Here is an 11,913-nt window from a genome sequence, read left to right as displayed (position 1 = left end):
AGATTGTGCCATTTGATCTATCAATAGAAGGTCAGCTACTTGTTGATTTCAGCGAACGAAACGGCATGAACATTCCTGACTTCAAACAACGCTGATACTATCAGGTTCAGGGAATGGACAGTGCTGACTCTATTGAGTTTCCAAATTGCACAGCGTTAGCAGTATCAAGTGCAGAGAACTCACAGCACTGGCACTCAAGTTGAACGAATATACAGCAGTAACACTGCCGAGTTCAGGAGCTGCTCAATACTGACATTACCAATTGCACACCAGAACTGAGAGAATATTTGTGGCCAACACTCCTGGCGCAGCACAGCATAACAGCTGCTCTGTGCTCGTGTTTATACACATGGGTGACAGTGGTGTCATGGGAATGTTACTTACCTCGCAATCTAGACATGAAGGCCATGTGGCATCTTTTTTCCTTTATTCATTCACGGATGAGGGCGTCACTGACCAGGCAGCATTTATTGCCCATCCCTAATTGCCCAGAGGGCAGTTAAGAGTCAATCACATCGTTTTGGGCCTGGAGTCACTCTCAAAATGTTTAAACATACTCTGCTGTTTGGAGTCAGGTTGTGTGGGTTATAGGGGGATGGATCTGGGTGGGGTGCTTCAATGAGCGGTGTGCACTTGTTGGGCCGAAGGGCCTGTTTCCACACTGTTGGGAATCTAATCTAATCTAATCAAATATTAATTTATAGTTTAAACAAGAATTAGCAATTTATTATTAATACTGTAACTTTAGCAGAACAAAGCTAAACAACAAGATAATCTAATTAAGGTCTATATTAAAAGCCAATCTACTTCAATTATAGCCCGCATTCTCACATAGGCAGACACAATTAAGGGATAGAACAAAGCAAAAGGGAGATTTGCAACTGGCCAGTTCAATAACCATTTCAACAATAGTCCTTGGTTTTTATAGAATCTTTGAACAGCATGTTGTATCACAGGCACATAGGGTTGGATCTAGCTTGAATTCCAAAGTTGCCAGTCAATGCAAATAGATTCCAGAAGATTCTGAGGAATATTCACTTATTTCCCATGTGTGGTGATTCTTAGAATATGCAACAAATCTTTAACTGAATATAGAACTAGAGACTGTAAACTCAAACACAGCTTCTCTGCACACAGGCTTCTACCCAAAACAGTAATTAAAATCAACTCAGTGAATGATTTCTCTATTTTTCACATTCTCTGTAATTGGCTGACCAGCACCGCGCTCCCCTCGACTGGCCAATTCAACATGCAAACAGCTGCCAGCCCTTGAAACCTATACATCCTGGTACAGAAATATCTACAGCATTCTTTGAACAATAATTAACCTGCAATTATCTCTCCAGGCCAGTTCACATAAAACAAGCTTCAGTTTGTTTGCTGTCCTTTTCAAGACAGTTGCTGCTGACAGTTCAAAATTCAACTCTCAACTCCAGCTCATGATCCCAAACCTAAAATTAGAAACATAATGAAAAGAAGTGATGGTCTCAACACTTGTACTATGCTTCCTCAGGCTATTCTCTCCAGGTGAGTATCACTTGTAGATTTTGCTATTATGCTTTAGTTTTTTGCTCCAGTTTGATTATGAACAGATTTATTGCTGCGTGTTACCTTCAGGGTAGTGGGAGAAAATCCTGGAGGGCGAAGACATTGGAGTGTGTTGCGTAGGGACAAGAGCACATTGCTTCCCCGATGAAAGGTTTTGATTCAGTGCAGTCACTCAGTCCTTCTAGATTGACCTCACTCCATTGACAGAGTGTGGACGCTATCATTTCCATAAACTATTGCTGCAAATTTTGGGTTAGCTCCCTGCTCTAGCTGCAAAACAGCATTCCTAGTATCATTCCCACTGTGATGTGGTGATGCCTGTTCCTCACTTAGCTCAGTTAAAGATTTTCCCCAACGTTCCTTGTCCAGTTCCCAGATATCACAGATCGTCATCCTGGCTCAGATATCTGATATGAGCAAGCCTATGCTGAGTAATTAATCACAAGAATTAATTATCCATACTCTGTGAGCAGCTACCAGTCAGGCTGAAGTTAGCATCATCTCCTCACTGCTGAGTGTAAAATCCAGGCATTCACTTGGAAATTTGGTCCATCAATTGTCTTCTTGCAGCGAACGCTGGTCATGAGTTGGCAGAGATAATGAGCCTCCTGTTTTGTCAATACACCCACATCTATAGGGAAGGAAATCTGCTCTCCTTACCCTGATTAACTCAAGTATGACTCCAGACCCACAGCAAATGAGGTTGGCCCTTAACTGTCTTCAGAATAAGCCCTAGCGAGCTGCTCAGGTATAACAATTATTACAAAGCCTAAAGAAAGGAATTAAATCGATTGGCCTTCCAGCATTGATCCAGGCACAGGAAACACGCCTTTTCCAGCACAGTCCTCCTCACTAACATCTGGGGGCTTGAGCCAAAATCAGGAAACTGATCGAGAAACAGCCTGTCATGCCATACTCACAGAATCATGCCTTACACCCAAAGTCCCAAAATAAACATCACTGAACTCTGAGGTGTCTCCTGACAGGTCCTCAATGGTAGGCAGCCAGGAGGGTCTGTTGCAAGGAGTACTTAATGACTCTGGAAAACACTGAAAGTCCCAATCAGTCCTACCCCACATCGCCATACACATGCAACCCACTGCAAAAAAAACTCCTTAGATTTAAGGACGTTGCTTTGGACTGGGTGCAGTTGTGTTCATTCTAGAGAACCTCAGGCTCATGTGCAGGATGCACATTCAGCTGGCTCCTGTTTGCTTCAAGCCCCCACGCTTAGACATGCACACTCAGACTGACAGATGCACATAGTCAGAAATATAACTGTTGATACAACAGTGTGCTGTTGTGTGTTATGTGCAACACTGTCAATGTTCCACCCATCAACCTTCACTTCTTCTTCTTGAGACCGATGAAGAAGGAAAAACTGATAAAACTTGAAAATGCACACTCTGGTCCAACATGTCTTTGTACACTCCATGTCATGTTGAGGTGGTATTGGACATTGGTGAGGCCTCTTCTGTAGTACTGTGTCCAGGTCTGGTCGCCCTGGCAGGTATTATTAAACTGTAGAGGATTTACTAGGATGTTGCTGGGTAGGAGAGGCTAGATAGGCTGGGATGTTTTTCACTGGAGTGTAGGAGTTTGAGATATAGCGGTATATGAGGGGTGTAGATAGGGTTAATGGTAAGCGTCTTTTCCCTAGGATAGGGTATTTCATGATTAGGGGGTATAATTTTAAGGTGAGAGGAGAGAGATTTAAAAAAGACACAAGGGGAAAATGTTTTACACAGAGGGTGGCTCATGTGTGAAATGAACTTCCTGAGAAAGTGGTGGTCCCGGGCCCAGTTACAACATTTAAAAGCCACTTGGATAAATACATGAATAAGAAATGCTTGGAAGGATATGGGCCAAGAACAGGCAGGTGGGACCAAGATAATAAAATGTGAGGCTGGATGAACACAGCAGGCCAAGCAGCATCTCAGGAGCACAAAAGCTGACGTTTCGGGCCTAGACCCTTCCAGTTCAGTTTGGGTTTATGTTTGGCTGGACTGGTTTGACTGAAGGGTCTGTTCCTGTGCTGTATGACTCTATGACTCCATAACAGTGCTCCAGGGTAAGACCAGTTCATGCATGTTTTCTGGTTTTCCTCATGCTTTAAAATCCGGGCTACCCGCGATGTGAAATCTGCACAGACTAAACCTTTCAGAGTGTCCTATGATCCTTTAACAGCTACCCTTCATCACTCACAGCACAATCCAATCCGCCAGTGAATCGTGAAGCATTTAACAAAACAAAAACTCCATCAGACTAACACAATCACTGGAATTTTTCCAAAGAGCTATGCATTATCTCACAATGTTATCCACAAACTCAATCCATCTGTTTGCAAAGTAACAGAGCTGAAATGTTGAATACGGTTCTCAAAATTTCAATTTTATCTTTCTCTGTTACAAATTCAGTAAAATTCTCCTAGTGGCACTCCCTCAGGACCTCAGTCTTCCTCTATAATTTCCAGGCTTCTAAATGTATAATTACTTCCTCTCCTTTTGCATGGAGATGTCTCTCACTGCACACCTTGGCCTTTCCCCAAGGAATGCAAGGTGGGAAAAGTCCCCATTGTTACCACATTTCCACTGAATCCTCATCTGTCTAGTTTTCCGCTGCCACAGAGCAAGGTAGTACAGAGAAATATATCAGCCCCAAGTCCGATAGTCAGGTAATGTGGCACTGCCTTTCACATAATGTGTAGCAGGTTCCCTCCCATTGAACCTTCTCTAACCAGGAAAATAATGGAACACAAAAAACTCCAAAGACCTACAGACATATGAAATGAATGGGGCAGCATGGTGGCTCAATAGTTAGCGCTACTGCCTGACAGTGACAGGGTCCTGGGTTCAATTCCACCTTCGGGCGTGTGGAGTTTGCACATTCTCTCTGTGTCTGTGTGTGTTTCCTCCGGGTGCTCCGGTTACCTCCCACAGTCCAAAGATGTGCAGGCAAGGTGGATTGGACATGCTAAATTGCATGGGCTATGTGGGTTAGCCATGGGTTAGGGGGTGGTGTGGTGTGGAATTGATGGGCTGTTTCCATGCTATTGGGATTCTGTGATGGAATAGCCAAGTCTCAGCACAGCCATGAGCAGTAAGGGGTTAAAGTCTGAAGTTGAATAAACGCCAATATCACAGCGTGAGGAATTTAACATTGTCTGACAGCGATCATAGGACAATGGCACAGGAGATAGCTGTTAATCATAGAAAGATTTTTTTTAAAAATTGTACATTTTTAGATTTGGAAGGCATCAGGGGGCATGGAGAGAATGCAGGAATGTGGCACTGAGATAGAAGATCAGCTGTGACCATATTGTACAGCAGAGCAAGCACAAAGAGCTGAATGTCATCCCCCTGCTACTAGTTTCTGTTGCCCGGCATTACCTGATGTGATCAAAAGGAGTGATCACCTCATACAATGGTACTGGAATTAAACTGAGGATGCTGGAAATCTAAAACAGAAATTACTGCAGGAACTCAGCATCTGCAGAGAGACAGAGAGAAACAGAGGCATTGTTTCAAGCCCAGTGACACTTCTTCAGAACTGGTAGTAGCAAAGAATAAGTGGTATTTATCTTATTGGCAGTAGTACTATTCCTCTGGAAGAGGAAATGGATCAGTCAAACCCCAATTCTTCTCTTTGCTCTCCTTTTCATCATTTGTTATCCTTTTCTTCTTCTTTTTTTCATCTATCTGATGTTGTGGGGAGGTTGGAATGGCATAGCGGTGACCGGAGTGGGGTCTGCTGGCTTTGTAGGCCCTATGTGTGGACCCCTGATATTGGCAGCTGCAGTGATGAAGGAGCAGGGGCTGCTGGTGGTGTTGACCCAGAGTGTGGACCTTGCAAAAGTCTTAGGGCAGTATTTGGAAACAGGGTTGATGAAGATGAATTCAATTCAAGTACTTTCTTTTTCTCCTTTTGTAGCTCAAAACTGCACCAGATTGTGGCAACAGAACACTTTTCACTGTAATCCCCAAGGTATATGTGACAATAAAACATTCATTCATTCACTCATTCATTCATTCATTCATTTATTCATTAACCTCAGGGTCAGTGCTGTAATTGGGTCATCTCCAAACAACAGCAGAGATGTCTTGAGCCATTTTGAAGAGATCATGTGGCCTGGACTGCTTCCTTCCCCATCAAAAAGGACTACATAGTTTCCATGATGATGCTCCTTTCAATGCTTTGTGTCTCTAGGAGTGTGACTTGGTGTTGAGTAGACACTTATATATATACCCCGGCAAAGCACAGCAGATTCTTCTGTTCTGTTCACTGGAGCCAGGTCTTCTCGCTCTGTCCAGGGGCACTGACCTCCCTTACCACATAATTCCTGGCTACCTTGTTAGGTGGGGATGCAGTACTGAGCCGTGACCAGTTTCTGTCTGGCTCTCAGGCACCTCTAGTGGGGTGGCCAAGGGGGATTTAACGACACACCTACGCTGCAGAGCGCGATGTGCTGTCCAGGTGCTTTTTGAATGTGGGGCCTGGAGATCACAGAGGTCCCAATGAGGCTGAGGAATTCCTGCCTGCCTGCCCCATAAGATTCCATGCTGTCCTGAATCATGCTGAGAAGCCATTATGTTTGATGCCAGGTGGAGTATTTAGCAGAAATGTGCACACAACATCTGCTTCAATGCCTCCTCGTGTTTTATAATGGTCCTGTGAATCATGGAGATGTTTAATGATATGAAAGGTGCTACATAAATATGGTTGTTTTTGTAGGGTATAGTTGATGTGCTGAATGAGACTCAATCATATTTTGTGTTACACTTCTCACTGAGGTTGATTTTAGCTCCCTTAATCGGTCATTTCCAGTAATCTGTGAAACTGGTATTGGGAAATGGTTCAAAATTTTAGTGAAAGGATGGAATTAAATAGTAATTTATATCACTTCAAGACTGAATTCATCATTACAGGCTCAAACAGGGACAATGAATTCACTGTGACACAGTCAATTGGCAAAGTTAAACTCAGTGCTGTTTACAAATTGCATTTGCTTTTCAATTGAAAATTCGGAAGCCTGCGTGTATTTAAAATTAATCCATATCATGGTAGTCCACCATTAAACAATACCCTCAGAATACCTCAAGGCTATCGCACACCCTTCCCACCATCCCCGCCCCACAGTAAAAAAAGTACAATGTGATATTTGCCTTCATGGACTTTTCCATCATCCAGCTTTCAGAATTATAACTAACATCAGCAAATAACAGATGAATTAAAAATGAGCTTGCAGTCGAAAGTTAAGCATCACTGACTCATTTCAGAACTGAGACATTTCCCACTTAGAATTATGCTTCATTAAACCACCTGGCTTTCTGGTCACATTCACAGCCATGATTTGGCAGTTGAAAGATGGCCGGGGTTACTGGCACAACAGTAAAAATAATTTACTGTCTAAAAGCCATCCATTCGGCAGGCAATATGACCACAACTGTAGACCACAGCTCTCGCACAGCTGAGCGCAGCTTCCTTTGCAATATATAAATATTGTACTTCCTGGATTTTGTCACCATGATGGTGATAAAGCTGTCAGTATGTTCAGTGTGTCTGAAGCTGACAGCAACTTGTGGAACTTACATGTTTTGAGCTGAATGTGGACATCAGGGAACAATGGAGAGTGTTCTATTGATGGGTTCTCAGCCTGTGATTAATAAGCATTGAGAATTTATGCTGTTACATAACTGTTCGACTTAGGGAAACACTTTATCAAGCTGCTCCTTACTGAATGGTTAATCCCATATAAGACTGGCACTGATGATTTCATTTTAAACCAATCTCACACTTAGATGATGTGCCAGCAATTTACACGCACACACACACACACACTCACATGCACACTCACATACACACACATACACACTTGCACTTACACACATACATAAACACACAAACTTTCACACACACACATACACACTTGCACTAACACACACACATACTCACACATATACACACACTCACACACATACATAAACACACAAACTTTCACACACACACATACACACACACTAATACACACACACACTCACACTTACAGACATACACACACGTTCACGCTCACACACACTCACATTCTTACACTCACACTCACATACATGTACACATACACACACTCACAAATACTCATACACATACTCACACATATTCCCGCATACACGCTCACACTCACATACGTACACATACACAGGCATACTAACACACACACGCACATGCACAGCCACTCTCTCTCTCTCTCACACACACACACACACACACACACACACACACACACACACACACACACGCACACCCCATACACACCCCTACATATACACATATATATGTGGGAATATTTGCCCAGTCTTACAGAATTATGGAGTCAAAGAAATGACGCCTTCGACCTAGTGTGGCCTTGTTTCTGTTAGAGGGGAGTCGTTCTATGTGAGGGAAGAGTTTCTGTAAAATTAAACACAGAGCTGCAGAAACTAGAAATCTGAAATAAAAATAGAAAGTGCGAGAGAAACTTAGCAAGTCTGCCATCAAGCGTGGAGAGAGAAACAGAGTTAATCTTTCTGAAGACGGCTCAGTGGAGTTGAAATGTTGACATTGTTCTCTCTCCACAGATGCAGCCAGATCTGCTGAGTATTTGCAGTCTAGTCTGGAGACAACCCTGTCTACAGTGCATTTAACCTGCGAGTGTGTATGTGTAAACAGGATGTGTGTGTTTAATCAGAGTGTGTTTTCAATCAGAGTGTGTTTAATCAGTGTGTGTGTGTGTTTAATCAGTGTGTGTGTGTGTGTGTGTGTGTAATCAGTGCGTGTTTAATCAGTGTGTATGTGTGTTTAAACAGTGTGTGTGTTTAATCTGTGTGCGTGTGTGTGTGTTTGATCAGTGTGTGTGTGTTTGATCTGTGTGTGTGTGATCAGTGTGTGTGTGTGTTTAATCAGTGTGTGTGTTTGATCAGTGTGCGTGTGTGTGTGATCAGTGTGTGTGTGTGTTTGATCTGTGTGTGTGTGTGATCTGTGTGTGTGTGTTTGATCAGTGTGTGTGTGTTTGATCAGTGAGTGTGTGTGTTTGATCAGTGTGTGTGTGTTTAATCAGTGTATATTTGTTTAAACTGTGTGCATGTGTGAGTGTGAGTTTAATCAGTGAGTGTGTGTAATCAGTGTGTGTGTGTGTGTAATCAGTGTGTGTAATCAGTGTGTGTGTGTAATCAGTGTGTGTGTTTAATCAGTGTATGTGTGTTTAATCATTTTGTGTGCGTATTTAATCAGTGTGATTAATCAGAGAGTGTTTAGTCAGTGTATGTTTAATCAGTGTATGTTTTATTCAGTGTGCGTTTAGTCGGTGTGTGTTTAATCAGTGTGTGTTTAATCAGTGTGTGCGCATGTTTAATCAGTGTGTGTGTGTTTGATCAATGTGTGTTTGTTTAATCAGTGTGTGTGTTTGATCAGTCTGTGTGTGTGTGTAATCTGTGTGTGTGTGTAATCAGTGTGTGTGTGTTTGATCAGTGTGTGTGGGTTTGATCTGTGTGTTTAATCAGTGTGTGTGTGTTTAATCTGTGTGTGTGTGTGTGTGTGTGTGTGTGTAATCTGTGTGTGTGTGTGATCAGTCTGTGTGTGTGTGTAATCTGTGTGTGTGTGTGTAATCAGTGTGTGTGTTTGATCAGTGTGTGTGGGTTTGATCTGTGTGTGTTTAATCAGTGTGTGTGTGTTTAATCAGTGTGTGTGTGTGTGTGTGTGTGTGTGTGTGTGTAATCAGTGTGTGTGTGTGTTTAATCAGTGTGTGTGTGTGTAATCAGTGTGTGTGTGTTTGATCAGTGTGTGTGTTTGATCAGTGTGCGTGTGTGTGTGATCAGTGTGTGTGTGTGTTTGATCTGTGTGTGTTTAATCAGTGTGTGTGTGTTTGATCAGTGTGTGTGTGTTTGATCAGTGAGTGTGTGTGTTTGATCAGTGTGTGTGTGTTTAATCAGTGTATATTTGTTTAAACTGTGTGCATGTGTGAGTGTGAGTTTAATCAGTGAGTGTGTGTAATCAGTGTGTGTGTGTGTGTAATCAGTGTGTGTGTTTAATCAGTGTGTGTGTAATCAGTGTGTGTGTTTAATCAGTGTATGTGTGTTTAATCATTTTGTGTGTGTATTTAATCAGTGTGATTAATCAGAAAGTGTTTAGTCGGTGTATGTTTAATCAGTGTATGTTTTATTCAGTGTGCGTTTAGTCGGTGTGTGTTTAATCAGTGTGTGTTTAATCAGCGTGTGCGCATGTTTAGTCAGTGTGTGTGTGTTTGATCAGTGTGTGTTTGTTTAATCAGTGTGTGTGTGTAATCTGTGTGTGTGTGTAATCAGTCTGTGTGTGTGTGTAATCTGTGTGTGTGTGTGTGTGTAATCAGTGTGTGTGTGTTTAATCAGTGTGTGTGTGTGTGTACTCTCTGTGTGTGTAATCAGTGTGTGTGTGTTTGATCAGTGTGTGTGTTTGATCAGTGTGCGTGTGTGTGTAATCAGTCTGTGTGGGTGTGTAATCTGTGTGTGTGTTTAATCAGTGTGTGTGTGTTTAGTCAGTGTGTGTGTGTGTGTGTGTGTGTACTCTCTGTGTGTGTAATCAGTGTGTGTGTGTGTTTAATCAGTGTGTGTGTGTGTAATCAGTGTGTGTGTTTGATCAGTGTGTGTGTTTGATCAGTGTGCGTGTGTGTGTGATCAGTGTGTGTGTGTGTTTGATCTGTGTGTGTTTAATCAGTGTGTGTGTGTTTGATCAGTGTGTGTGTGTGATCTGTGTGTGTGTGTGTGTGTGTGTGTGTGTGTGATCAGTGTGTGTGTGTGTTTGATCAGTGTGTGTGTGTTTGATCAGTGAGTGTGTGTGTTTGATCAGTGTGTGTGTGTTTAATCAGTGTATATTTGTTTAAACTGTGTGCATGTGTGAGTGTGAGTTTAATCAGTGAGTGTGTGTAATCAGTGTGTGTGTGTGTAATCAGTGTGTGTGTTTAATCAGTGTGTGTGTGTAATCAGTGTATGTGTGTTTAATCATTTTGTGTGCGTATTTAATCAGTGTGATTAATCAGAGAGTGTTTAGTCAGTGTATGTTTAATCAGTGTATGTTTTATTCAGTGTGCGTTTAGTCGGTGTGTGTTTAATCAGTGTGTGTTTAATCAGCGTGTGCGCATGTTTAATCAGTGTGTGTGTGTTTGATCAGTGTGTGTTTGTTTAATCAGTATGTGTGTGTAATCTGTGTGTGTGTGTAATCAGTCTGTGTGTGTGTGTAATCTGTGTGTGTGTGTAATCAGTGTGTGTGTTTGATCAGTGTGTGTGGGTTTGATCTGTGTGTGTTTAATCAGTGTGTGTGTGTTTAATCAGTGTGTGTGTGTGTGTGTGTACTCTCTGTGTGTGTAATCAGTGTGTGTGTGTGTTTAATCAGTGTGTGTGTGTAATCAGTGTGTGTGTGTTTGATCAGTGTGTGTGTTTGATCAGTGTGCGTGTGTGTGTGATCAGTGTGTGTGTGTGTGTTTGATCTGTGTGTGTGTAATCAGTGTGTGTGTGTTTGATCAGTGTGTGTGTTTAATCAGTGTGCGTGTGTGTGTAATCAGTCTGTGTGTGTGTGTAATCTGTGTGTGTGTTTAATCAGTGTGTGTGTGTTTAATCAGTGTGTGTGTGTGTGTGTGTGTGTGTACTCTCTGTGTGTGTAATCAGTGTGTGTGTGTGTTTAATCAGTGTGTGTGTGTGTAATCAGTGTGTGTGTTTGATCAGTGTGTGTTTGATCAGTGTGTGTGTGTGTGTGTGATCAGTGTGTGTGTGTGTTTGATCTGTGTGTGTTTGATCAGTGTGTGTGGGTTTGATCTGTGTGTGTTTAATCAGTGTGTGTGTGTGTGTGTGTGTGTGTGTGTGTACTCTCTGTGTGTGTAATCAGTGTGTGTGTGTGTTTAATCAGTGTGTGTGTGTGTGTAATCAGTGTGTGTGTGTTTGATCAGTGTGTGTGTTTGATCAGTGTGCGTGTGTGTGTGATCAGTGTGTGTGTGTGTGTTTGATCTGTGTGTGTTTAATCAGTGTGTGTGTGTTTGATCAGTGTGTGTGTGTGATCAGTGTGTGTGTGTGTTTGATCAGTGTGTGTGTGTTTGATCAGTGAGTGTGTGTGTTTGATCAGTGTGTGTGTGTTTAATCAGTGTATATTTGTTTAAACTGTGTGCATGTGTGAGTGTGAGTTTAATCAGTGAGTGTGTGTAATCAGTGTGTGTGTGTGTGTGTAATCAGTGTGTGTGTTTAATCAGTGTGTGTGTGTAATCAGTGTGTGTGTTTAATCAGTGTATGTGTGGTTAATCATTTTGTGTGTGTATTTAATCAGTGTGATTAATCAGAGAGTGTTTAGTCAGTGTATGTTTAATCAGTGTAT

Source organism: Stegostoma tigrinum, chromosome 18, assembly GCF_030684315.1.
Source record: "Stegostoma tigrinum isolate sSteTig4 chromosome 18, sSteTig4.hap1, whole genome shotgun sequence".
Taxonomy (NCBI): Eukaryota; Metazoa; Chordata; class Chondrichthyes; order Orectolobiformes; family Stegostomatidae; genus Stegostoma; species Stegostoma tigrinum.
The sequence above is the reverse complement of the archived record's forward strand: the minus strand, read 5'-3'. Positions refer to the sequence as shown.